Raw genomic sequence first — 5,639 nt, forward strand, 5'->3', positions numbered from 1 at the left:
ATCAGCCATGGGTGATGCCTCCAGACTGGTTAGCTGTGCGAGTGACAGCCGCACAGGTTATTTCCCCGTGAGGAATGAAAGTAGCCACAGTTGATGGTGAACCCCTATACAAAGCTTGCCATGGAAAGGAGTAAGAAGGATTGAGTAGAAGGAGTAGGAGAGCAGGCGTCCAAGAGCTCTACAGCATCTCCATCCGCTTATCTGAAATCCTACCAATGAATCTGCATAAGTGTTCTATCCTTTTTATTATATTCTATTTTATTATTTCTATTTTCGAAAACCCATAAACTATTTTAAATCTGCCTAACTGAGATTTGCAAGGTGACCATAGCTTGCTTCATACCAACAATCTCTGTGGATTCGACCCTTACTCACGTAAGGTTATTACTTGGACGACCCAGTACACTTGCTGGTTAGTTGAACGAGATTGTGAAGAAAATAAACAATGCCCTCAGAGTATACATCTTTTATAAATACATAACAAGTGATCACAATTTCGTCCACCAGAACACTACCTAAAATGTTGTTGGAATAGGACAAAGAGCCCGGATAGCGAAGGCATACAAGTCGACATCCGCTAAAGAAAGGGCGCGACCCAAAGAGACAAATATGACCTCGCAAAAGATAACAAGTAATGGTCCAAAAGGTTGAAAAGCATAGGGCCGAAGTGCCTAGCTAAAGGGGTACAAAACTTCTGAAAGGAGATACTACTCAAAAGGCAAAAGCATAATCTCAAAACAAGGCTAAAAAATTCGTCCAAATAAAACAAAAAGGTTTTATACCTAATGTTACTGGAACTCAAGTAAGAAGCCCAGACAACAAGCTGCAAGAAAGCGTAACCAAAACAAAAGTTATCAACACGACCAGAAATGGTGTGATCCAAAGGAGGTCGAATCCCGTGAAAACGAACACTGTCTCGAAAGGTGTCGAGTCAGAGAATCCCAAAACATCTATATCCTAAGGCATAAGAGCTTATAAAAGGATTACATCACAAAAACATGCAAGGGCTAAAATCCGAAGGCATCTCAAAAGTTATTTCGGCATATCAAGCAAAACATAAAGGTTAAAAAAATTAAAGGCTCAAGGGCTACCCAAAAGCAACCCAAGAGTTGAAAGTGTTTTTAATTAAAAGCAAAAAAGTTGCTAAGAAGCAACTAGCACAAGTATCAGCAAAAGTCATCCTCAGAAACTTACAGAAACCAACAAGTTCAACAAGTCCACAGGTCGGAATATACCAATACATAATCAAAACAAAGATATAACAACGCATCAGCAGCTGCATCCTGAGGAGAAGGAGCGATCATCGAGATAGGGATGGCTCCAACAACCCCATCCGGGCTAGTCAGGATCTCTAGGTCAGGCTCAGGAGGCACCACCTCGGTAGAAGGGGTCGTAGAAGCTGAAGCTGCAGAAGCCTTGGCCGGTGGTGCAGGGGGAGGACCCTGATCCTCATCATCTGGGGCAGGCACAATCTTGTCATTCTCCACCACGTTGTCCACGCTAAAAAGAGAGAGGTCAACGTCGGGAGCAAGAACCCGGACCTGGGCCTTTAGATTCTCATACATATCGGTTATACTACTCACCATATGGCCTTGAAGCTCGGCGTAATCGTCCTCAGCAGATTGAAGCTTCTCCCTCATTTCCAACAGCTCGTCTTTTAAAACCTTAATCCTATCATACTTAGACTTGGCATCCTCCAGAAAGGCCTTAGTAGCACAGACCGGAGATTCCTTGACAACCCGAGAAAAAGTCGCACTAAGGTTTGCTATCCGAACACTATTACTTAATATAAAATCAAGATGTGAAGGATCGACACATCGTCCAGAGAAACCTTTCCATGAGGAGTAATCAATTCCGTGGTAAACGCCACACCATTAAACTCTTTATCGTTTAGATTATAAATCCCAACAATCTTTTGCTTCTTAGGAGGGGGACCAAAAGAAGTAGGGGAGGAGGCAGCACTAGAGGTCGTTTGAGATGGATAAGAAGGAACTGTCTGAACTCGTAGGGTCGGGATAACCTTCCTCGGACCCTGAGACTCAGTTGCCAGCTTCTTCGGAGGCAACTGTTCCAAAGAACCCTCACCCAAAGTCTTCTTTGACAAGTTCTGGGTGGCCACTGCCTTTTTTGCCTTACGAAACATTTTCATTGAATCAGAAGAGCTCACCATCTCTGAAAAAGAAGCCAGGAAAACAGTGACATGATAGAAAAAAAGACAAAGACCATAAACAATAAAAGAAAACCTTTCTATGAAAATAAAAGAGATCGGGCACTACCTAGTTCGAAATGGAGAAGGGAAAGATCTCCTAGAAATCTCTTAGTGTCCTGATGAAAAGGCTCCCCCCAATGCTCCTCTAAGACATTCACAAAGGCCTGTTCTACTTCATCTAAACTCTCCCAAGGATATTTGAGGACTACAAGGTCTTTTTGCCACCATAAAGGGAAGGTCGGCTCATCATTTTCATCCAGAAAGAAATGGCGAGCACCCTCAACAGCTTAGACTTTAAAATAGAGGTTCTTAAAGTCACGAAACGAGTCATCAAACATGGAAAAAATGTAACAACCCTGATTTTTGAGTATGCCAGATCTTTTCTGAAAGTATGGATTTCTCCGGAAGGTCAGTAAGGGGAGAACTTCTGCTATATCATCAAGTATCTCAATCCTCATTGTCATTATTTCATCTTTAAGCTAGAACCTTTTCTAAGGCAAGCTCGCTAACGCAATCACGAAGAACCTAGCTTTTGAACCGTATCGGTTAGGAGTTTTGATTCTATTTTTCGTAAATAGTCTCAGCTTGACGAACCAGACTCGATTCATGAGATAAGAGAGATAATAGGATAATATTATCATTAAATTAGTATTAGAAGCTTCTTGAATGATATTATAAGGTTACCTGGTCTGTTTTAGTTAAAAATAGGAAATCGGTTTAACCGGGTTCACAGTTTACTGGCGCAGCTTAGCACCAGCACTCTCTGATGACTTTAGCAATGTTTTTACAAGTGTTCCGACACATCTAGTTTTAGTAGTTATACACCTGAGATATTTTAATATTATTTTAATCCATCTCCAAGCCAACCAATCACCACTCACCTTAAATCCCCAAAACCTCCAAGGCTGTCTCATTTCTTCATTTTGGCCGAAAATAACAAGAGAGAAAAGAGAGAAACCTTCATAAACACTTATTCTTCAAAGCTTGATTTCTTCTAAACTAAAACTCAAATCAAAACTCCGATTTCACCAAAATGATCGTCTCTTCTTCCTCTATAAACCATGTAACTTATCAAGGATGGAAATAAGGTGAGTTAGCTGTTCCTTTCCCTCTTCAATTCGATTTTCAAGGAAAACCATGAAAAACATGTGTTTTCTTGATGTTTTCCTTAGGAATCATGCTTAACTTGACTTGAGGGTCAAGAAACGTTAATGTCCAGCAAGTCTAAGGTGAGATATCCCTTCCTAACATGCTGAGAGAGATTTGGTCAGTTGAGGGTTTGTGGATTTAAAGTTGTTCTTGATGTGATTTAGGAGGAAAAAGTGCTTTAAGAACACTTCAAAGAGTAACCGGATTTGGAGCAGCAAATCAAGGTAGGGTGTGACGAATTTAATCTTGATTGATTGTGTTTGAGATGTGTGATTATGATATAGTTTGGTTATGCTTGAAATTGATTGTTTAAATGAGTGGTTCTTGTTGAGATTTTGGTGAAAAATTGATGAAATTTGATGATATTCAAGCTAAGAATGCATGTTCTTATAGTTGCTGGAATTTTGAAACCTAGGCCCTAAATTTGGGTTCAATTTGTGTTAAAATCATGTTGAAAAGATGGGGTTTTAGTGGCTGGGAATTTATTATGAATTATGATAAAAATTGTTTGCTGAAAAGACTGAAAAACTGGTAAAAACAGAGAAAGAATCTGAAAAATTTATGAAGAACATGAAGAACACTTTGAGTGTGATGAAGAACATGAAAGAACAGGTTTTAGATCTTAAAAAGGGCAAGGAAGTAAAATTTTTGGTGTTTGGGGGGTTATTTGGTAATTTCTGAAAGTTAGGGTGGTTAAAGTAGAAATATTAAAAGTTACTGGGGTAAAAAGTTAATTTTAAAGGTTAAAAGGTAAAGGCAAGGTAATTTCCGAAAATTTAATGTTAAAATTATAAATAATAATATTTAATTAAAAATAATATTTTAATAAAAATAATAAAATAATACGGAAAATGCAGTTTTTTGTAAAAGCTTTAGAAAGACAACTTTAAGTGCAGAATCTCATAGTTACCTTCATAAAACACTCAGGGAGTGGTAAGAACATATTAGTGAGGCAAAGATAAAGGAAAGATAAAAGGTTGAAGACAAGATAAAAATCGAAGAAAAAGTCTGTAAGGTTTTAATTACAGAAACAAACAGAGATTAGTGAACGAACTAGGGCAACATAGTTAGTACTTGAGTTGCGCCTAAGGTTAGGTATTATATGAAAAGTTAAACTGTTTCAGTATAGACTTAATGAACCTATACTTGGGACATGCTAACTATTCATATAGAAATTTACATAAGCTTTAAATACATACGTTAAGCAGAGAAAAGAGTAACCAGAGTAGAGTAAAGAGATCAAGAGATATTTGTTTATTTGTTGCTTGAGGCAACCCAAGAGATGTGTTTATTCATTTGTTGCGTTACGGCAACTCCAGATACACTTGTATGATCATCTGCCGCATTGAGGCAGTCAAATAGATAGTGATACGACCACTAAGAATCCTTTCCTGCGGTACAGATCCATATTTTAATTCTGTAAGGCAGAGGGGTAATTTCTTGCTACCGAAGTACCGTGACCACCTGTTCCATTTCTGTAGTGGCAGAGGGATTATTTTCTATATACAGAAGGTGTGTCGGCATACATCCCTGCAGTGGTAGATGTGTTATTTCCTGCGTGCAGTGGACCCTGTGGTAGCAGAGGGGTTATTTCCTGTACACAGGGGTATAGCCAACTGGAAAGCCATACCCGTTTCAGCTGCTTCGGGTTACGTCGGGAGTGGGTAGAAACCGACAGATGAGCTCATTACCTGCGCTAGGCCTAGACATGCATCATACATGGTTGCGCATTTCCTTTGTTATGATTGTGGTATGAATGTATGCTTTCCTTGTTTATATTCTATTCTCTGTGTTTGTGTTGTATTTTCTTGTATTCTTCTATTTGTGTTCTGTTTTCTATTTTCTCTATTTCCTCTATTTATCTTCATCTTCTATTTACTGCTTTTTGTATTTTGCTATTCGTTTGCAAAAAAAATATATAATTGATGAACTTAACTAATAACCCCGACCATACTAAGAACTCCCCAGTTCTTACCCCTTCTCTCTTCCTTCCCCCTCAGATGAAAGCAAGAGTACCTTTCTGTAGTTTGTTAATGATCGTTCTGCAAAGAGGATTCCACTCTAGGTAGTCTTCCTTTTTACCATATTATCTATATTATCTATTCTATAATTGTAGTGCAAAAAGTTTTACTCTATAATATAATATGGATCAATCTAAAATATGTATCTAAATATTCAGATCGACCTCCTTATATATAGACTTATATATATCGAATTTCAATTCCATTACATCATTATATCTAATGTACATAGTAGCTCCAATTTTTGTTCGGATCCTTCC

This window comes from Arachis duranensis, chromosome 3 (assembly GCF_000817695.3).
Source record: "Arachis duranensis cultivar V14167 chromosome 3, aradu.V14167.gnm2.J7QH, whole genome shotgun sequence".
NCBI classification, from domain to species: Eukaryota; Viridiplantae; Streptophyta; class Magnoliopsida; order Fabales; family Fabaceae; genus Arachis; species Arachis duranensis.